This window comes from Bufo gargarizans, chromosome 3, assembly GCF_014858855.1.
Source record: "Bufo gargarizans isolate SCDJY-AF-19 chromosome 3, ASM1485885v1, whole genome shotgun sequence".
Taxonomy (NCBI): domain Eukaryota; kingdom Metazoa; phylum Chordata; class Amphibia; order Anura; family Bufonidae; genus Bufo; species Bufo gargarizans.
The window spans coordinates 496971358-496995000 of record NC_058082.1 but is presented as its reverse complement, the minus strand read 5'-3'; the positions used below and the strand labels follow the sequence as shown (position 1 = coordinate 496995000).

At 47.7% G+C, this 23643-nt stretch overlaps 1 protein-coding gene across 4 annotated transcripts in view; it reads left to right on the top strand.

Moving 5' to 3' along the window:
* The window catches only part of INPP5K (inositol polyphosphate-5-phosphatase K), a 99752-nt gene that overhangs the window by 21936 nt on the left and 54173 nt on the right, over positions 1 to 23643 (top strand). The window lies entirely within an intron of this gene.

Genomic DNA, 23643 nt, shown 5'->3' with positions numbered 1-23643 from the left:
CATGTCAATCCATCCCATTTCCAGAGAGACCCTAGAAAGAACGGTGCCATCAGAACTGGACCTATTCCCACTACCCCCAGTGCGATATCTATCCATAGCCTCGTTCATGACCTGGTTAAAGTCCCCCATGCAGAGTAGGCGAGCAGTGGGATATTGAGCTACGAAGCCTGTCACCACCTGCAGGAGGGAAAGAGAGGCAGGAGGAGGATTATACACATTAATGATTACAAATGGGCGCAATTAATATGCACATACAGAAAGATATATTGTCCCTCTGGATCCACAACAGAGTGACAGACCTCCCACCTAAGATTTCTGTGGACCATCAAGGCGACCCCCCCCCCTGGAGTGAGAGCTACCGTACGTGTTGATAAGGTGTTAAACCCAGGGTTTTCTCTGCTTATTATCCGTTTCTGGAGTCAGGTGGGTTTCCTGGAGGCCTATAATGTGCGGATTAAAGGAGCATATATGAGAGAACACAGTGATTCTTTTCTTGGGGTCACCTAGGCCCGCACATTCCAAGACAGGACCCTCATGGAGGCCATGTGTGCACAGAAATTCAGCAGAAAGTGCGCTCAGCCAAGGTGCAGATATTGAGCACCCGTAGCCGCAATTCCTACTCGACAGCGCCTCCCATGCAATCGGTGTGAAGTGGTGTAACCATACTTGTGTTAAGTAAACTTGAGCAGTTTCGAACATAATGCAGAGAAATAACAAGATAAACATAAAATCGTTGGAACCAAAGCAGACTAACATAGTGGCTAATAACTAGGGGACCTGCATAGCGTAATCAGGTGTAATAACTATGCAGGTAGTGCTCCTACCCTCTACATCAGAGTAATGTTATACTGTCAACAATAATAGATAACTGTATATCCAGGGATCTCAAGTCTCCCGGACGTTCAGGGAGTCTCCCGCTATTAGATAGCGGCTCCCTGACGCCCGCATGTGAAACAATAGGTCCCGGAAAGGTTTACTCGCAGTAAACCTTTCCAGCACCTGTAGCAGTGTCTCGGCGAGTGCGCACAGTGCAAGAAGCCAATGCAGTCCACAACGGCGCATCTGAGCCTGTGCGCATGCGCGGGATCTCAAAGCGGGAGGAGGGGGAGGGAGGGAGAGGCGGCACTTAAGACTGACTGTTTGCCAAAAGAGAGAGTGTGACTATCACTCAGCAGTGAGCACCATGGCAGAATGTGCAAGTAAAAAAAAGAAGTACAAAACGCACTTCACCCCTGACTACACTAAAGTGTACCCTTGTCTAATAGGGGTAAAAAATAAGGAAAGTGTAGCTCGCTGCACTGTTTGCAGCAGTGATTTTTCAATTTCCCATGGTGGGTTAAATGACTATAAGAGACATGTTGAGGTGAGTAACTTTAATTATGGGTGACACTTTACTGTTAACCCCTTAATTACCAAGGACTACTTTTCCTTTTTTGCACCCATGTTATAATCCATTTTAGTTCGTGAAAAAAAATAAAATAAGAAAACCTCCCTGAAATGAGAAGTGCACCTCCCTGAAATGAGTTTTTGCAGGTTGGGATGTCTGTATATCTCACAGGCAAGCAAGCATCAAGTCTCAACAAAACGGATGTGATAATAGAGACAAGCTCAAAAAGCCGTCAGCCACGGCTCGGTAAGAGAAATACTTGCAGGTCATGCTCAGTTACCGCCTCAGCACGGTCCAGGGCGTCCTGGCTTCCTGGAGACCCAGTCCTCAGCCTCTCTGGGATCGGTGAAGAAGATTGTTTTGTAGCCATCGACAACTCGGAGCTGCGCTGGGTACGCCATGGAGTATTGAATGTTTAACTCACGGAGGCGACGCTTGACCAATACGAATGTCGCTCTCCTCTTCTGAAGGTCGGCGGAGAAGTCCGGGAACAGTGAGACACGCGTGTTGTCATGTCTGACTTCCTGCTTGTTCCTGGCCTGCCTGAGGATGAGATCCCTGTCTCTCCAGTTCAGCAGATGTGCCAGGAGAGGTCTCGGGGGGGCCCCGGCCGGGGGAGATCTGGCAGGAACTCGATGCGCTCTCTCCACAGCATAGGCAGTAGAAAATGGTGCGTCGGGAAACTGTTCCTTGAACCAGGATTCCAGGAAGGTGGCGGGATCCCAGCCCTCTGCTTTTTCCGGGAGACCCAGGATTCTGACATTGTTACTTCGGGCCCTGTTTTCCAGATCGTCGCATTTTTGCTGCCACTGACCAATGGAGCGATCCAGCTCCTGTACTTTTACCGCCATGGGCCTGGTCAGGTCCTCCAGAGCAGACACTCGATCTTCTGTGTGTTTGACCCGGTCTCTCAACTGTTGGACGTCGTGTCTCAGCAGGCCCAGATCCACGCGCACCTCCTCCATCTTCCCAGTAAGTGAGGACTGGCGAGAGGAGATAGCAGACAGGAGCTGCTCGTAGGCAGCCTTTAGGGTGATTTCCGGTTCAGCGGCATCCCCCGACTCCACTTGTTGGGCAGCTTGGCCGCGGGTAAGAGCAGCGCAGGGCGGAGTAGCTGCCGCGGCGCCATGTTGGGCGTACTCTTTAAGCTTCTCAGCTGCAGCCTGTGCTTTGTTTGGACCCATGGTCGGCGTGCAGGGTCTTCCCTTACGCCTGCACACCGTCCACTCTGCTGTGGGGTTCGGCAGTTTGTCAGGATGATGCAGGATAGGCGAGGGGTATCGGAGCTGCACGCAAACGCGTGCTCTCATGTCGGCTGCTGGCCACGCCCCCCCATCACCTTTCTTATCATCAGTGATACCCCACAAGGTAAGATCTTGCATGGAGTCCCCGTCCTAGGGAGACTGACAGTCGTCTTTAGCCTCTTCCATTTTCTCACAATTGCTCCAACAGTTGATCTATTTTCACCAAGCTGCTTGGCAATTGCCCTGTAGCCCTTTCCAGCCTTGTGGAGGTCCACAATTTTGCCTCGTGTCTTTTGACAGCTCTTTGGTCTTGCCCATGGTAGTAGTTGGCGTCTGACTGACTGTGGGCTGGACAGGTGTCTTTAAATAGCTCAGACAGGTGCTACTAAGTTAGATTAATGAGTGGAGTAGAGGTGGACTTTTTAAAGGCACAGTAACAGGTCTTTGAGAGCCAGAATTCTTGCTGTTTCTCAGGTGTTCAAGTACTTATGTTTAGGAGTGCAAGACAAATTCTTTAAAAATCATACAATGTGATTTCCTGAATTATTATTTTTTTTTCTTTTTATTCTGTCTCTGAGTGGGAATGCACCTACAACGTGAATTTCAGACTCCTCCATGATTTCTAAGTGGGAGAACTTGCAAAATCGCAGAGTGTTCAAATACTTCTGTTGCCAAATGTATATACAGTGAGGAACATCATAATTTTGGTGTCCCATTAAAATAAAGTTATCATGTTATTTATGTCAAGTAAAGTTAGTTTTTAAATTCTTTATTTATATTTCCTTGACAATAAAGCAAATATCAAAACAGTATACAAATGTGTGGATTTTACATGAGTATATATACACACATTATAGAACAAACCATAAACAGTAGATCCTTCCATTCACAATGGCACGGCCCACCCCATAACATCAAAGTGCACATAAGCCAGCTTGCTAATCAAACTAGCCCACGTCCCTTAGGTCCAGTACTAAAATCAACTAAATGAAACGATCCGTACCTGTGAAAAGAACAAGTTTGCCCTAATTAAACTGTGGCATTTTAATATTGTATTAGTACATTAGACAGTGGAATGCGCAAGGGAAATCCAAGAAAATCAGGGAGCCACATGCGTCAGATTTACTCCACAAAGAGTTGACGGGTCTCAGGGTTGTCAGTAAAACTCCACCAGGTTTCCCAGATGTTGTTGCCTTATGGGTGAAGGTACTCATCTCCTCGAACTTGCCCACTTGGCTTAATTTGTTCAGCCAATGAAATATGGGGGGAGTTATCAATTGCTTCCAATACAAGGGAAACATATTTTTAGCTGTTAACACCATGTGTTTTCATAAGGTAATGTTAAATCTGGTCAGAGAGTCAGAGGTAATGTTCAAAAATAACAATAGCGGGGTAATCTTAGGAGATCCTATACAAACTTGTTGAATTATTTTATCCACTTGAGTCCAAAACGGGACAATCAATGGGCACATCCACCATATGTGTAAATAGGAGCCAGTACCAGATTGACATATCCAGTACAATGAAGGAATGAGTAGATTAATAGCATGCAGTACCACCGGTGTTTTATACCACCTGCTAACAAGTTTATAAGACGTCTCCTGCATGGTAATGCACCTAGATGGGCCACAAGCATATATATATATATATATATATATATATATATATTAGCCGCAGTTGTCTCTTTAGTTAATTTTAGGTTTAGCTCTTTCTCCCACGCACCTATGTATGAGGGAGCAGGGCCACCGTCTGGACACACCAATGATTTGTATATCAAAGAAATCAATTTTGGAGGTAGGGATCTTTGTGCTGCCAGCTTTTCAAACGACAAAAAGTCCGTATTCCATGAGTTGGAAAGTTTAACACTTAAAATTATGCGGGATTTGAGAGTAAGGGAGATGATCTATCTGAAGACCTGGAGTGTTAAGGCAAAGCGTGGTTAGGTCCGGGATTGTACCATCAACCAGTATGTCTCCCAATCTATAGTGTTCTAAAGCCCTCTGTTTATCCAACCAGCGTGTAGTGAATGGATCCTTAAGCCCCAACGTATCTCCCAGAGTTAATAATGGCGAAGGATGAGTCCACAACCTGTGTATACTATGAGTGTGTGTCCAGACTGCCAACGGAGCCTTAGTCAGCAGTGGGATATTATTAGGAGGTTGGGTGCCTATCTTTACTCCAATCAGGGCCTGAGTTAGTGAGAAGACTACCGCCTCTTCTTCAATTGGAACATATAGTTTAAATGACGTGTTCTAAACCAGTCCAATACCCTGATAAGTTGAACCGCCCTATACAAATTTTCCATGTCAGGGAGCCCTATACCCCCAGCTTGCTTAGGTTTAATCATAGTGGAAAGTGCGATTCTGCAGATCCCATTTGCCCACGTGTATTTGAGAAAAACACTCTTAAGTTGGGGGAAGAATGCCCTAGGTAAAAATATGGGCAATGTTTGGAATAAATACAGCTCCTTTGGCACGATCATAATCTTCAAGAGGTTTACCCTACCCATCCATGAAATATATGGGATTTTCCACGAATGAATTATGTCCCATATGTGGCTAAGAAATGTAATGTAGTTTAAGGCATACCAACTGTCCGGGTTTGGAGAGATTTGTAAGCCTAAGTATTTTATATGATTACTCGACCAGGAGAAATAAGCGGCTGCCCGAGCTCGATTTATCATGTTCCTGGTACAGGAAATATTCAGTGCTGTTGATTTGGACGGATTTATTTTAAAATTCGATAGCAAATTGAACTCCCCAAATAACTGCGATAGAATAGGGCAGGGGTGGCCAACCTTACAGACACAAAGAGCCAAAAAATTAATAAATGTATGACTACCAGGAGCCACAAGCTATCCATTTACACACAAGTCACCGTATTTTTCACCCTACAAGATGCACCTAGGTTAAAGAAAAATGAGAAATAATAATTTAATCTGATCTGAGGTCTGATAAAAATAGTTTTTTCTTACTTTTCATTAGCAAATAAGAAAAGATATATTTTTAATCAGACCTCAGATCAGACTCTTAAATCAGATCCCCAATCCTCATCTGACCTAAAATAAGATCCCCAAACCTCATCAGACCTCCAATGCTCAGATCAGACAACACAAATCAGACTCCCAGTGTCAGATCTACCCCATTGCACAGATCAGGACCCCCATTGCACAGATTAGGACCCCCATTGCACAGATCAGGACCCCCATTGCACAGATCAGGACCCCCATTGCACAGATCAGGACCCCCATTGCACAGATCAGGACCCCCACTGCACAGATCAGGACCCCCATTGCACAGATCAGGACCCCCATTGCACAGATCAGGACCCCCATTGCACAGATCAGGACCCCATTGCACAGATCAGGACCCCCATGCTCAGTTCATAGTAAGGACAAATAAAAGTGGAGAGAGCGGACAGCCTTGTCGCGTCCCATTAGTAATCCTAAAACAGGAGGACAAGGTGCCATTGATCCGAATTGCGGCAGACGGGTCGGAATAAAGTGCAAGTATGGCAGTTATAAAGGGGGCAGGGGAATTACATTTTTCTAATGACTTTCCCATATATACCCAGTCTTTCCTGTCAAAGGCTTTTTCCGCGTCTGTGGACAACAAAGCTAAAGAGACACGTTTTGTTGTCGCATATTGTATTAGTTGTAGAACCCGTAAAATATTATCTTTCCCCTCCCTTCCTTTAACAAAGCCAGCTTGTTCCTGATTAACCAAGAAAGGAAGTAGGTGTTGTATCCTGTTTGCCATCATTTTGGCATACAGCTTGATATCTAAATTCAGTAGAGAAATAGGCCTATAACTGCTACATAATGTAGCATCCTTACCTTCCTTGGGTAATACATTGATATGGGCTGCCAACGAGTGGGGAGGAAAGATACCATCTCTGGATGCTGAGTGAAAAGCCCTTAATAGATGAGGGGAGAGCACTTCTGAAAACATTTTATAATAAGTTATCGAGAAGCCGCCCGGACCTGGACTTTTACCCGAGGGAGTGTCTTTCAAGGCCGTCCGAAATTCTTGAGGGGTGAAGGGAATTGTAAGCTGATCCCTTTAAGGGATAGATACAGACAGCAAATGTAGGGAGTTTAGAAAGGCGTCCATTCGTTCTTGTCTCCTAGCCAGTTCATGAGATGATTCTTCCTCTCTCAAATTGTGGAGAGTGGCATAGAACTTTTCAAATTGAGTTGCTATACTCGTGTGTCTGTTGCCGTCCCTCCTGACTGTGTACAGATTTCTCTAATAAATGCTTGGTCCTGTGTCCGCTTCGCCATAAGGGCTAATAGTTTGGAGCCTGTATGACCATGTAGGTAAACTTTATGTTTGGCATGCATGTAAGCCTTGGAAGCCTTATAATTCAGTAATTGGTTTAGCTTCTCTCTCAGGTTCGTAAGTTCAGCCAAGTCTCTCACGGCTAATGAATATTTATGTCTCTGCTCCAGTTTGGAGATATACGACGATGTGTCATCTATGTCCTTCTGCCTCTGTTTTTTAACATAGGTCCCAAGAGCTATTAAATCACCATGTACAACAGTCTTATGAACTTCCCACAGAACCGAGGGAGATATGTCATGAGAGGTATTCTCCTGGAATTAGGTAGAAATCCCCTCTGCCATCTTCTCCTAATGTGGGGTTGACTTAAGCAGTGCGTCATTCAGCCGCCACGTAAAGGATCTCTTGGGGAGAGAAGCAATGTGCAAGGAAATGCATACGGGGCATGGTCAGAAATGCCTATGTTGCCTATTGAGGAATGTGCCACATTGGGGAGAAACACTGAGGGAAGAAACAGATAGTCTAATCTCTGATAGGAGTCGGTGTAATAAATATAGTCCTTATCATGTGGATGCATGACCTGCCAAATATCCTGCAGCTGCATTGAAGCTAGGGATTTTTTAAGGGCATTAAGTTTCCTCTGCGATATACTCACACGTTTTGATGTACAGTCCAGCATGGGTTCTAAAACTAGATTACGGTCGTCGTCCCCCCCCTACTACTAACATGCCCGTCCCAAAAGATTTTAACTTTCCCAGTGTGGTGGAGGGCCAGTTCGGAGTTTGGAGCATACAGGCCAGCGATGGTGACTAGTGTGTGCTATCATACCTTTCAGGAATAGAAACCTTCCATCCGGATCAGTCAAGCTGATGTGGAGTGTAAATGGTACCGTTTTCTTTATTGCAATGGTTACACCCCTGGATCTGGAGTCACTACAGCAGGAGTGGAACCATTGCGCAAAATATTTCTGAGAGCGAAAAGCTAGTAAAGAAAAAAAAAAAGAGAGACCAATGAAATTAGAACAATAAAAATGAGAATCCTAATATGAACTCAATGAGAAATAGTAGAACTAGAGAGAATTTCCTGACAAACGACAATGTCATGGTAAGAGGAGGTGAACCCCTATAACCCAACATTGCAAACAATGATAACAACAGTAACATATACTGGATGTAATATAAAGTGAAAAAGATCTCCAATAATGGCAGCCTTAGGCCCTGAGATGATCAGAAACGGCAACCTCACAATTGTGTGAATCATGTGCCATCTCAATGCCTGAGACAGAAAACATAAGCCCCTCCTGGAGGTGTGATTAAATTGTAAAGAATATAAATCAACCAGGGAGGGGACAATATGGAATAACCATCATTGTGCAGTAGGCACTAAAGGTAAAGCATAGTAAGACACTTCAGTCCTCTACAGTGGGACGTCATTTACGTGATTGATGTCCTTTGGCGCATTTCCATGGGGCGGCCTTCGGAAGCTTCGGATGATCTGCCAAATCCTTAATTTGCAGCCAAGATGGAATCTCTGAGGCCAGTAGATCAATGGCGTCACATAGATGAAGTAAATCATCAGGTTTCCTGATAACCTTAGTGGATACCTGAACAAAAAAGGAAACGCCAAAAGGTAACAACCATCGGTATCTAATTCCCTTAGCGCGTAAGGCATCAGTGACAGGTTTCAGCTGTATACTCCTATTTAGCGTGACAGGAGATAGATCCTGGAATAAGGAAATCTTTGCACCCTCAAACATAATCTCCTTCGATTCCCTAGCAGCCAATAGAATTGTATCTCTGTGATGTGAAAGGAGGACTCTACATATAATGTCCCCTGGAGGGTCTCCCTCTTTGGGTTTCGGTTGTAACGCTCTATGTGCCCATTCCAGAGTCAGGTCTTTACCTACCTCAGGGTCCAAAAGGGGTCTCAGGATGGAGTAAGTAACGTCCATAGTGGTGGATTCAGCTGCCATTTCTGGTACTTCTTTAATCCGAAGGTTATTTCTCCTACCCCTATTGTCCTGATCTTCAATATAACTCAGGAGGCTGTTCATTCTAGCTTGACAATTATGGAGTGCAATTGAAGTGGCCTCTCCAAACAGTAGCAAAGTAGCTTGGTTTTCTTCTAGGTGCTCTACTCTCCCTCCAATGTCCCTTATATCTTGTTTGATATCAGAGAGGTCAGCTAGAACTGGCTTTTTGGGTGGTGACTAGTTGAAGGTCCTTCGGGGCGGCCGATTCCCCCATAACGCTTTCAGCATCAGAAGATGGCGCCTGGGACCACAGAACCAGCGGTGTGAGATTGCTGAGTCTGGAGTGAGAATGACCTTTATGCAAGAACTTCTCCATGTCCTGCTGTGATTTCGTCAGCTTTGAGACGGACGATTCCTCCGGCTTACCAACTTTGACCATACTTGAGGAAAATGCTGAATTAGCCAGTATATGATAACATATGGGGTGCACTTCTTGCTTACAGCTGCTGCTCTAAGGGAACAGATATAATATACGAAGGTCTGGAGAGGGGAATATGAGATCTCTCAATTTGTTGATTAAAAGACGGCCAAGGAGGGGGGTGTAAGTGAAGCAGCCTGGGCAGGTGGTGGTTAATAAAGGACTAATCCTGCTGTGTATAATTCACCCGGCAGATGTCTGTGACTTCTGCAGTCCGTATAGTGTATACAGGTTACTCACTGATCCGGGGAGCGATGAATATGATGTCCGCAGGTCAAAATTCGGACAGCAACCTCCTCAGAGATCGGAATCACAGCGCTCACGCGGCCCAGGAGGTGAGGCCGAGCTGTTACAGGCCGTACTAGGCTGCGCCGGTAAACTCCGGTTCCAAAGGTCCCTAGGCCCCCAGAAAGACCCCTGCCGGCAGCGGACGAGGAGCCGGATCGGTACGAGCACTCGACAGGCAGGTAGAGCTGCAGAGATGGGTTAGATGGCCCTGGATGAAGGCGGTCAGGAGCTCCACAGGAAGCCGTCTTCTCCGCTCGGCTGCAGGCCACCCCCCCCCCCCCCCATGTCAAGTAAAGTTAGGATTACAATGCTCTACTGATTTTGAGTTGTGTGTTGTTGTTTTTTTGTCTCGATTCACTTCTAAAACAAAATTCAGAATTTTGAGAGCAGTGCCTTGGTGGAGTCTAGATGACAAAAGTGGAGAGAAAGTCTGTATCCAAGGGCAATAACTAGTGAAATGTGACTGGAGGGAATGCTATGAAGTGCTTTCCATCATGGGCGGACTGGGAACTTAAAATGACCCTGGAAACAAATCTAAAAGTGGCCCCATGTTAAAGGCAAGTCCAAATTGACAGAAGGCAGGACAAGGTAAAAAACAAGCCAGAAGTAGGTGGTGCCTGCAATACAGCTGAACCAAATACCATAATGCAGCATAAAATGCTGCCCTATCGCCATACTGAAGATGGTGATATCGTTGAATTCAGGAGGGCATCTGGCTGTTTGCCAGGGTCATAAGTAGCTGATGCTCCTAGCATTAGTTACTTTTGAGAGCATCAGAACGTTATGTACCTGGTTAGCGATCGTACAAAGGGGGGGGGGGGGGGGTCAGGCGGAACCGGGAAATTTCCCTGTAGGGTCTATGGCCAGTCCACCCCTGCTTTCTATTTCTAGCCACAGGAAAATGTGATTTGAGGACTTAAACTCTAGATACGGTTTCCACTGACATATAATTAGCCGGACAGATGTATAGCTGTAATGTGTGTCTCTTTGTCAGCTTTCAGCACTGTAGAGAGCGGTCCGGATATAATAGATGTCATGCATGACCTGCACAACTCTGTGGAATGTATTGACGAGTTGTGTAAGAAGCGTATTAACTGAGGCGTGTGATTCATGGCTCAGCCCTTGTACTATTCCTATTCAGCCCCCTATTAGCGTGTCCATGGGGGGAACAAAGGGGGGGGGGGGGGGGGAATCACAAGAAGAGGCTTACAAGTGGCGGCGTTTTAGTGAGGAATCTGGGACAAATTTTTTACACAGTACCTGCAGCTGATGAATATGGTCTTTGTATTTCCCCAGTAGTCCTACAAGATACGCTGGCTCCACTATTGGAAAAAAATAGTTGAGCACAGAACAGAAGACCTTTTACTATTGTATTTATGTAAGGGGGGTGCTCATTAAACAATACATTCGTTGACTGCTTCCACTTACAGACAACCTTTTATTGCTATTTAATCCCAGCGTAGACCATATGTCTTTCATCAGACATTCACCTTTCTGCCACCTGACTTCATGGCCCCTGACATTATTGTACGGTATTTAACACCGTACCACACCATTATTGTACTGTGGTATGCTGTAAAATGTATGGACAAGGCCAGGGGCGGACTGGCCATAGACTCTAGCGGGAAATTTCCTAGAGGGACAATGTCCAGGGAGCCCTCCTTATGGCCGCCGACGGGGTACATAATGATCTTATGCTCTAAATCATGGCGCATCAGGTACTTATGCGCCTGGTCAACAGGCAGGTGCCCTCCTGAAGTCAACTGTATCACATTTCTCAGAACAGAGATACAGGTGAATACTGTGGTGGAGGCGGCTGTAGTTTGTGGTATTGGTTCTGCTGGGGTGGTAGTTTGTACTGCACTGTGGTATTTGGTTCTGCTGGGGCAGTATATTGTGCTACACTGTGGTATTGGTTCTGCTGGCACAGTGCATTGTGCTGCACTCTGGTATTTGGTTCTGCTGGGGAAGTATATTGTGCTTCACTGTGTTATTTGGTTCTGCTGGGGAAGTATATTGTGCTTCACTGTGGTATTTGGTTCTGCTGGGGCAGTATTTTGTGCTGCACTACAGTATTACAGGCCCTGCCTACTTGTGTCACCCTAACCTAATGTTAATTTGGAACCACCTACAACATGGGACCACTTTAAATTTTTTTTTATTTTTTTTACATGGCCACTTTGAATTCCCAGTCTGCCCCTGGACAAAGCTACTGAAATGATTAGCCCATTAAATTACTTTAATAGATAAATAGTTAATACGGTTGAAAAAATACATACTGTATATACTGGTGTATAAGACTACTTTTGAGCCCTAGAAAATATTTTATAGAGTGGGGGGTCGTCTTATACGCCGGGTATGGCGGGCGCTGCAGTGCCGGGACGCCCGAGTTATCAACAGAGAGAGCCCGGGCTATTGCCTGGTATCCCCAGCAGCTGAGAGCTGCGATGTAACCCATGGCATATGCCCCCCCTGCGCTGTACCTTGTATGCCTCCCCCCTGCTCTGTACCTTGTATGCTCCTTGTACCACCATCCTCCCGGCCGCTCGCATCTCGCTCCTACGCATGTGCGAGATTTCATGCGGCGAGAGTGGATACACGGGGTCCTCACGGCCGCTCGCATCTCGCTCCTGCGCATGTGCGAGATCTCCGTGCGGCGTATCTAAGTGCGGCGCAGATGTGCATATGTGAATGTGAATATGAAGAATAACATAACAAAAACATGTTCAGGGTATAGGTGGCACATGTTTAGGGTCTGGGAGGCAGGGAGGGAGGACAAGGAAGGTGGTGGGATGCAGGGATGGTGGTGGCATGCAGGGATGGCAGTGGTACCTAGGGATGGTGGTGGCATGCAGGGATGGCAGTGGTACCCAGGGATGGTGGTGGGATGCAGTAATGTACTGCTGTGTGTTGAAAAAGGGGTAGTCTTATACGGCGAGTATATCCCAAACTCTATATTTTCAGTGTAAAAGTTGGGGGTCGTCTTATACGCCGGCATATACGGTAAGTCCATCAAGTTCAACCAAGGGATAAGTAGGGACTCGAATCCCAGAAGGAAGCGAGACTCAGATTTCTACACATTTTCATAAGCATTAATGTCATTTACTTTTAAGAATTCATCTAAACCCTTTTTAAAACTGTCCACTGCTCCTGCTGTGACCACGTGTCATGGTCTTACCTTCTCACTGTTCTCCTTCGTTTGACATGTGCTGGCGGCCATCTTGGTTTCTGGGTTTCTTGTAGCCTCCCACCCTGCGGCTCCTCCTTCCCACTGGGAGGAGCTGGATGCCTAGCTCATATATATAGAAGGTCTGTGGCTTCAGTTCCTTGCTTGGTCCTCCTGTGTTCACATGCTTCTAAGACTGCTGCTGCTTCTGGTTCCTGATCCTGGCCTCGTCTGACTACCCCGTTGGTTCCTGATCCTGGCTTCGTCTGACTACCCCGTTGGTTCCTGATCCTGGCTTCGTCTGACCACCCTCCTGGTTCCTGACCTCTGTCTACGCAAGACCCTGCTTCGGTTTAGCCATCCGTTTGGACTTTTGCTACGGCTTGATTTCCAATAAAGCCTTCTTATTTCCACTCATCTCTGTTGTACGTCTGGTTCATGGTTCCATGACATTAGGACCAAGCCATGAATTCTGACGGTACAGGGCCATCCTCGCTACCTACGCTGGTTGCCAGACTTGATCAGCAGGATCACCTGTTGGGTCGGTTCGCTGTGGCGTTGCAAACCCTGCTTGAACGCACGGCTCATTTCGCTTCCGTTGCCGATGGGTCGGTTGTCGCTCCTGGGCCCGCTCCTACTGCCGCTCCGGTTGTTGCGCCAGAGTCTACCCCGACACCTGTTGCTGCGCCTGCGGTGTCTCGGGGTATGACCGGTTCTGCCCCCCTTCCACAGCGCTTTGGGGGAGAGCCAACTCAGTGCCGAGGTTTCCTTAACCAGGTGGGCATTTATTTTGAGTTGCTGCCACATGCCTTTCCTACTGAGAGATCAAAGGTGGGCTTCTTGATCTCGCTGCTCTCGGACAAGGCCTTGGCCTGGGCCAGCCCTTTATGGGAGAACAACAATCCGGTGGTTGCCGAGTTTTCCGGTTTTGTTGCTTCTCTTCGGAAGGTATTCGATGTGCCGGCTCGTGCTGCCTCTGCTGCGAAGCTCCTTATGTCCATCAGACAGGGTTCACGATCCGTAGCTGAATACGCCATTGAGTTTCGTACCCTGGCAGCAGAGGTGGGCTGGAATAATGAGGCTCTGGTCGCTGCTTTCTCTCATGGTCTCTCGGATGCCTTGAAGGATGAGGTTGCAGCTAAGGACCTACCAGTGGAGCTCGAGTCTCTTATTTCTTTCCTGATTTTGATTGACACCAGACTCAGGGAGAGACCTTCCTTTAAGGAGAGCCTGCGGAGGTCTCCTAACAGATTGGCGCCTACGTTTGCTGTCCCACCCGTGCCTCCCTCTCCTCCCTCTCCTCCCACGCCTCCTGGGGATGACTTGTCTGGGGGTGAACCCATGCAGCGGGGGTTTGCTCGCCTGTCTGAGGGGGAGAGGGTACTCCGGAGACGCGAGGGCCGATGCATGTACTGTGGTCTCGGTGGGCATTTTCGGTTGGCATGTCCGAACCGTCCGGGAGAACGCTCGCACCTGAGGTCCTGTCGGGGGCAGATCTTGGGTGGAGTCTCCTCGTCCCCGGTTTCCCGTGTTGACAAACCACTGATCACGGTTGTCCTCTCCTGGGTCGGGGGCTCGGTGACGACCCAGGCGTTGGTGGACTCTGGTGCTGGTGGTTTGTTCATTGATAGAGTGTTCGTTGCCGCCAATTCCATTCCATTCCTCTGCAGCCTCGAGGTTCCCCACTGGCTCTTGAGGCGATAGACGGCAGACCCCTTCTGCCGCCACATGTGACTCATGAGACCCTTCCAGTGGGGATAGCCATTGGTGCCGTTCACAGAGAGTCGGTCTGTCTCCAGGTTATTTCGTCTCCACACTACTCGGTGGTCTTGGGGTACCCCTGGCTCCAGAAGCATAATCCGACTTTCGATTGGAGATCGGTCGAGATCCTCTCGTGGTCACCGCAGTGTGGGGCTAGTTGCATCCATGGGCCTGTCAAGTTGCTGTGTACTTCCTCGGACTCTCTGTTGCCTCCTGAATACGAAGAGTACCGGGATGTATTCGATAAGGTGCGCGCGGTTGCTCTACCTCCGCACCGCCCATACGATTGTGCCATAGAGTTACAATCCGGTGCCGTTCCTCCTCGTGGCAAAGTCTATCCACTGTCGGTAGCGGAGAATGAGGCCATGGAGGAGTACGTGAGGGAGGCGCTTTCACGCGGACACATTCGCAAATCCTCGTCCCCGGCAGGGGCTAGATTTTTCTTTGTGAAAAAGAAGGGCGGCGAGTTGAGGCCTTGCATCGATTACAGGGGTCTCAATCGCATCACGATCAAGAACGCTTACCCGATACCCTTGATTTCCGAGCTGTTCGATCGCCTCAAAGGGGCCACGGTCTTTACCAAACTCGACCTGAGGGCGGCATATAACCTGGTAAGGATCAAGGCGGGCGATGAGTGGAAGACCGCGTTTAACACCAGGACCGGTCATTATGAATCCTTGGTTATGCCCTTTGGGTTGTGCAATGCGCCCGCAGTCTTCCAGGAATTCATCAACGATGTTTTCCGTGACCTGTTGCAGCAGTGTGTGGTGGTCTATTTGGATGACATCTTGGTATATTCTGCATCCATGGAGGCCCACATTCTGGATGTCAGACGAGTGTTGCAACGCTTACGAGAGAACAAGCTGTTCGGTAAACTTGAGAAATGCGAATTTCACCGATCCCAGGTAACCTTCTTAGGTTACATCATTTCCGCTGAGGGGTTCTCCATGGATCCTGAGAAGGTTTCGGCTGTCTTACAGTGGCCCCAGCCCATTGGGCTTCGTGCCCTGCAGCGCTTTTTGGGCTTCGCCAATTATTATCGGAAGTTCATCAGGGACTTTTCCATGCTAGCCAAGCCTCTCACGGATTTGACCAGGAAGGGCAGTAATCCTCAGGTCTGGCCGCTCGAGGCCATCCGAGCTTTTGAGGCTCTAAAGTCCGCCTTTGTGTCGGCTCCGATTCTGTCGCATCCCAACCCTGGGTTGCCTTTTGTCCTCGAGGTGGACGCGTCTGAGACGGGAGTAGGCGCCCTCCTGTCTCAGCAGTAGAACACCAGAGGGTCCTCTGCTTCCTTGTGGGTTTTACTCCCGGAAACTGTCTTCCGCGGAGTGCAACTATCAGATTGGTGACAGGGAGTTATTGGCCATCGTGCAGGCCCTTAAAGAATGGAGGCACTTGCTCGAGGGCTCGGTGGTTCCGGTTCTCATCCTGACGGACCACAAGAATCTGACCTACCTCTCTGAGGCCAAGAGATTGACACCACGTCAGGCCAGATGGGCTCTGTTCTTGTCACGTTTTAATTACGTGGTCTCCTACCTACCCGGCTCCAAGAACATCAGAGCGGATGCCTTATCACGGCAGTACTCCGAGCTGTCCGGGGAGGAGTCGATTCCGACTACGGTCATACCCCCGAATCAGATCCTGGCCGCTATTCGCACCAGCCTGACCTCTCCTCTGGGTGAGCAGATTTTGGCGGCTCAATCTGGTGCTCCCTCTGGGAGACCCAACGGCAGATGTTTTGTGCCTGAGGAGTTGCGCACTCGGTTGTTGCGAACCTACCATAACTCCAAGGCCGCGGGGCACCCTGGAAAGAATCAGCTGTCCTGGGCGGTTTCACGTCTGTTCTGGTGGCCTTCTCTACGTTCCGACATCGCCGCATATGTAGCGGCATGCTCCGTTTGTGCCCAGAGTAAGTCCCCTCGGCACCTTCCGTTGGGCCTTTTGCAACCCATAGCCACCGGGGAGCGTCCATGGTCACACCTGGGGATGGATTTCATTGTGGACCTCCCTGCATCCCGAGGCCATACGGTCATTCTCATGATTGTGGATCGGTTTTCCAAAATGTGCCACTGTGTTCCTCTCAAGAAGTTACCCTCTGCACAAGAGTTGGCCTCGATTTTTGCCAGGGAGGTCTTCCGGTTGCACGGTTTGCCCAAGGAGATTGTGTCGGATCGGGGGAGTCAGTTTGTGTCCAGGTTCTGGCGCGCCTTTTGCTCCCAGTTGGGGATTCATCTCTCTTTCTCCTCGGCCTACCACCCTCAGTCCAATGGGGCCGCAGAACGATCCAATCAGGCCTTGGAGCAATTCCTTCGTTGCTATGTCTCCGATCACCAAGACAATTGGGTTGACCTCCTGCCTTGGGCTGAGTTTGCCAGGAACACGGCGGTGAACTCTTCCTCTGGGACGTCTCCCTTCATGGCCAATTATGGGTTCCAACCTGCCGTGTTACCGGAGGTATTCTCTCCCCAGGATACTCCGGCTGTGGAGGATCACCTTTCCGTCCTACGTACTTCTTGGGTACAGATCCAGAGGTCCCTTGAGGTCTCTGCGCAACGCCAGAGACTCCAGGCTAATCGCAGACGAGCGCCCGCTCCTTCCTACCAGGTCGGAGACCGTGTATGGTTGTCCACCCGCAACCTCAACCTTCGAGTGCCCACTCCCAAGCTGGCGCCTCGCTTTGTTGGTCCCTTCCGAGTGCTTCACAGGGTAAACCCGGTAGCCTATGCCCTTGCGCTTCCTCCTGGCATGCGGATCTCCAACGTGTTTCATGTCTCCCTGTTGAAGCCATTGGTGTGTAATCGTTTCACTTCCTCGGTTCCTCGGCCCCGTCCGGTCCAAGTGGGCAATCGTGAGGAATATGAGGTGAGCAATATCCTGGACTCACGCCTGGTCCGCGGTCGGTTGCAGTTTTTGGTCCATTGGCGTGGTTATGGTCCAGAGGAGCGTTCCTGGGTTCCCTCCGCAGATGTCCATGCTCCTGCGTTGCTCCGAGCCTTCCACGCACGCTTCCCTCTGAAACCGTTCCTTACTCCGCGGAGGAGGGGCCCTTGAGGGGGAGGTACTGTCATGGTCTTACCTTCTCACTGTTCTCCTTCGTTTGACATGTGCTGGCGGCCATCTTGGTTTCTGGGTTTCTTGTAGCCTCCCACCCTGCGGCTCCTCCTTCCCACTGGGAGGAGCTGGATGCCTAGCTCATATATATAGAAGGTCTGTGGCTTCAGTTCCTTGCTTGGTCCTCCTGTGTTCACATGCTTCTAAGACTGCTGCTGCTTCTGGTTCCTGATCCTGGCCTCGTCTGACTACCCCGTTGGTTCCTGATCCTGGCTTCGTCTGACTACCCCGTTGGTTCCTGATCCTGGCTTCGTCTGACCACCCTCCTGGTTCCTGACCTCTGTCTACGCAAGACCCTGCTTCGGTTTAGCCATCCGTTTGGACTTTTGCTACGGCTTGATTTCCAATAAAGCCTTCTTATTTCCACTCATCTCTGTTGTACGTCTGGTTCATGGTTCCATGACACCACGTCCTGAGGAGGTCTATTCCACAGATTCACAGTTCTTACAGTAAAGAAGCTTTGACGCTTCTGGAGACTGAACTTTTTCTTCTCCAGTTGGAGGCAGTGCCCCTTGTCTTTTGAAGGCATTTTACATGGAACAGTTTTTCACCATATTTTTTGTATGGCCCATTTATATATTTGTATAGGTTAATCATGTCCCTCCCCCCCTTAGTCATCTCTTCTTAAGACTAAATAAATTTTATTATTTTAATCTTTCTTCATAACTAAGACCCTCCATGCCGCTTATTAGTTTAGTCGCTCTCCTCTGTACTTTTTCCAGCTGCAGAGCGTCCTTTCTATGGACTGGTGCCCAGAACTGGACTGCGTATTCCAGATGAGGCCGCACCAGCGCTTTGTAAAGTGGTAGTATTACATCCCTGCCCCGTGAGTCCATGCCACGTTTAATACATGACAATATCCTAGTGGCCTCAGAAGCAGCTGATTGACATTATATGCTGTTATTTAATCTACCATCTACAAGGACACCCAAATCCTTCTCTATAAGTGACTCTGCCAGTGTTACATCTCCTAGGACATATGAAGCACAGAGATTATTAGTACCAAGATGCATAACTTGACATTTGTCCACATTGAACCTCATTTGCCATGCTGATGCCCAATCACTGAGTGTTCAAGTCAGCTTGTAGTTTGTGGACATCTTCCATAGACCGTACAGTTCTACACAGCTTAGTGTCATCTGCAAAAATAGAAATGTTGCTATTAATCCCGTCCTCTATATCATTAATAAATAAATTAAATAATAGAGGATCCAGCACTGAACCTTGGGGTACACCACTTATAACCCGGGACCATTCTGAATAGGAGTCATTGACCACAACTCTGGACACGGTCCTTCAGCCAGTTTTCAATCCAATTACAAACTATACTTTCCAAGCCAATAGACCTTACTTTAGTTATTAAACATCTATGAGGGACAGTATCAAAAGCCTTTGAAAAATCCAGAAGCACTACATCCACAGCCACTCCTCTGTCCAGGCTTCTATTCACCTCCTCATAAAAACAAATCAGGTTAGTCTGTCAACCTCTGTCCCTGGTAAACCCATGATGGTTATCACTTATAATATTATTGACAGTCACATCCGACTGTATATAGTCCCCTAAGAGTCATTCAAACATTTTCCCCACAACAGAAGTTAAACTAACTGGTCTATAATTACCTATGGAGGACCTAGATCCCTTTTTGAGCACCACATTTGCCTTGCGACAATCACTTGGCACTGTACCAATACCTAAAGAATCTTAAAAAATTTTAAACAGGGGCACAGCAATGACTGAACTGAGCTCTTTAAGAACTCTTGGGTGTAATCCATCTGGACTCGGACCCTTGTTTACATTTACTTTTTTTTAACTTAGCTTGGACCATACCTACAGTTAGCCAATTGAATATATTACTGGATGTACTAACAGCCCCGGCGCCACAGATATCAGCTCCTTTCTCTTCTTTTGTCTTTTCTCTCCTTTCTCTTCTTTTCAGAGCTGAAAAATAAAACACATTTAGTAACTCTGCCTTTTCCTTATCTTCAGTGACTAACCCCCTTATTTAAGGAACCAACCTGCTCAGACCTTAGTTTTTTAGCATGTTTTATATTCAAAGAATTTTTTGGGGATTTGTTTTGCTCTCTTTAGCCACCTTCTGTTCGTTTTGTATTTTTGCTAATTTTATCTCCTTTTTACAGATTTTATTAAGCCCTTTGTAAACTTCAAAGGCTACAGCTGACCGCTCAGATTTGTATTTTTAAATGCCCTTTTTTGTCAGGTATTTTTTACAATAGTTTTTTTACAGTAGCTGTAAGCCATGGGAAGGGGGGGGGGGGGTTAATTTTAGCGGTTTATACTTGTTACCTAAAGTAATAATTTTTTTTGTGCAATTACCCAATGTGGATTTTAAGCTTTCTCATTTTATCCACAGTATTATTTTGTGACAGTAGCTGTCTACACTATATACCCCCTTATTAATATGACCCCCCCCCCCCAGATCCTAGTTTAGCTCCTCCAGCCATCTAACCATTCTTTCCCCCAGAGCAGTTGCACCTCCCCATTAAGGTGCAGCCCGTCCCTACTGTAGAGTCTTTAGCCGACCGAGAAGTCGGCCCAGTTCTCCATGAACCCAAACCCTTTGTCAAGGAACCATGAACCAGACGTACAACAAGAGATAAGTGGAAATAAGAAGGCTTTATTGAAAATCCAGCTGTAAGGCAAAAGTCCAAACGGATGGCTAAACCGAAGCAGGGTCTTGCGAAGCCAGAGGTCAGGAACCAGAAGGGTAGTCAGACGAAGCCAGGATCAGGAACCAGCAGGGTAGTCAGACGAAGCCTGGATCAGGAACCAGCAGGGTAGTCAGACGAAGCCAGGATCAGGAACCAGAAGCAGCAGCAGTCTTAGAGGCATGTGAACACAGGAGGACCAAGCAAGGAACTGAAGCCACAGACCTCCTATATATATGAGCTAGGCATCCAGCTCCTCCCAGTGGGAAGGAGAAGCCGCAGGGTGGGAGGCTACAAGAAACCCAGAAACCAAGATGGCCGCCAGCACATGTCAAATGAAGGAGAGCAGCAAGAAGGTAAGACCATGACACCCTTCCTTTCTGCACCAGCTTCTGAGTCACTTATTTAATTCCCTAAGCTCCCGTTGTCTCTCTGGTGTTGCTCGTGGCAATGGTAGTATTTTTGAAAACACTACCTTGGAGGTCCTGGACTTGAGCTTCTCTCCTAGGTCCCTAAAATTATTTTTACGGATCTTCCATCTCTTCCTGACTTTTTCATTTTCCCCAGCCCCATACAGTCAATCCGATCCGCAATATGCAGACCCAAACACCCGGAGGACAACACATTGTTCGGTAGTTTCAGTGACAGATGACCCTGTATGTCCATCTAATTATAGAGCCCCCTACCACCAGCATCTGTCTGACCTTTGCTGGACTCCTCTTCCCTTCCTTCCTGCAGCGGTCATGTTCCTGGTTGCTAGGAGAAACGCCCTGCTGCAGTGTTGCTGGCCCTGGGCTTTCATCCCTATTATCAACTAAACAGGCATATTTAGTAGGGTGTTCCAGCTCAGGACTAGCCTCCCTTGCACATTTCCATCTATCCCCTTCTTCCTACATTAACCCAACTGCTGACCTGATAGTCCTGATCTTGCCCTCCTCCACTAACCTCCATTTCACTGACCTCAGCCAGTGCCTACACAGTAAGGTCTAAGCAGTGGCGTACGGCCAATTTAGGCAGACCACACAGCTGCTATGGGGCCCTTATTAGGGGGAGGAGGGGAAAGCCCCGCCTCCTGCAGACTTATGATCGCTAGTACGCTACATTACTAGCTAATATCAGGCTACTAGTTAATATCATAGATGAGGCTTACTTGTCTCCCCCCCCCCCCCCCATTGTGTGCACAGCATGCTCCGATGTCCCTCCCTTCCTGCTGCCTCCGCTCTCTCTTCTGTCTGCTGGGCATGGCTGCACACTGGCCAATCAGCATTTAGCAGCGCAAAGCTCCTGCTGCTGATTGGCCAGTGTATCGCTCGCAGGAGCAGCGCAGCAGGTACAGCAGTTGTATACTGCGGTCACGTGCTGCCTGCTCAGTCAGGCACCAACTGGACCGGAGAACGGACTGAACACAGCCCAGGCCCCCAGCTTCACCTCCACCAGCCCAGCAACACCTGACTTTCCCCTGTTGTGTGCCACGGCGATTTGGAGCAGTGAACATTGAGTAACTGTAAAAAAAAACCATTCATGGGGGGATTCTTGCTGGGGAGAAGACAGTGGGCAGCAGGAAGCAGAGTTCCTGCAGGGTGGGGGGACACTGTTGTGTATATGGCTTATAGAGGAGAACTTAGGATAGTTTGCTCCAGGCACCCGCCCATGAACTCTGCTTGCTGTTGAGGACAGTGTGCCCAGCAGCCCATCCCAACTCGGTAACCCTGGAATGGGGATGGGGGGGGATCAGCAACAAAAAAAATGTAAACATCCGGCAACGTGGGGGACAGTCAGTAGCAGGGCGCAATCTGAATGAGCCTCCCTAGCATTGCGGGCGACGCTAGGGAGGCTCGTTCTCTTCACGGCCTGCTATTGGCTTACCTCAAACTTTCTTTTAAAGTTTGGGTATACTTGAACCTTTTAAGTCAGGGATGTCCAAACTTCGGCCCTCCAGCTGGTGCAAAACTAAGGCTCCGTTCCGTTCAGATAATACAACCGTCTGCATCCATTCAGAACGGATCTGTTTGTATTATCTTTAACATAACCAAAACGGATCCGTCTTGAACACCATTAAAAGTCAATGGGAGACGGATCCGTTTTCTATTGTGCCCGATTTTAGCTACCAAGAAAACGTGAGTGCTGGAACTTTGTTCTGTTATCATTGCAGAGGACACACACTGAGTGGCATTGTCCATGGAGCACGTGTTTAGATGGGGATAAACAGTAAAGCAAGAAGGAAAGCAGTAAATGTGAGTTTAGATTTAGACCCTGGCTGCTGTAGTTGGAGAACTTGCTAGAGTCAAGCCAACAACACAAGGAAACTCTATCAACCCTTAGTTTCTTGCTCCATGTCTTAAACTCTGGTTCCTTAAACTCTACTTATTCAGATGCCCACTTAGTGCAGCAAGCCCAGTATGGTTGGGGTAAATGGGTCTGAAGTAAATGTGTGTACCTAAAGGTCTAAACTAGTAAATGAGTGTATCGATCAGCCTACATTCTCTCTATACGGTACGTGCTCTGAAGTTGTGGGACATATCAGAGAAAATATGAACGCCATGCACCATGTGAGGTCGGGGGGGTTGTCCCTATACACAGTAATCAGACAGAACAAACAGAGCTGAGGTATACATCATGGTGGAAGGATTGCAGAGATGTAACCTTTTCAAGGCCCCAGGACATTTTTCTTTTAAATTTTTTTTTTACTCCTTGCCTTTTTCCATTCACATAACTGTAGATTTCTGTTTAGGCACACGGACTGCCGGAGATGTGCCTAATTTATGATGAGGCCTGCACCTCACCATAAGGGTCCATTCACACATCCGTTTTTTCTTTCCTGATCTGTTCCGTTTTTTACGGAACAGATCAGGACCAGATCTGGACCCATTCATTTTCAATGGGTCCTGAAAAAAAATCGGACAGCACAATGTGTGCTGTCCGTTTCCGTTGTTCCGTTCCGCATGTCCGAAAAAATATAAAACATGTCCTATTCTTTTCCGCAAAACTCGGATCCTGGTACAATACAAAGTCAATGGATCCGCAAAAAACGGAAGACATTCGTATGTCATTACGTATGTCATCCGTTTTATGCGGATTCCGTTCCTGGAAATTAAATCCTGCAAACAGAAACTTTTTTTTTTTTCTATTTTTTTTCAAAGAAATCCAAACAACTTTATTTGCTTATTGAAATTTATATATGTTTCCGTTTTTTGCGGACATACGGAAACATTTTCAGGAACAACGGATCCGCAAAAAACGGCACGTCAGTATTTTTCTATATCCCGAATTTCGGTCCGTTTTTTGCGGA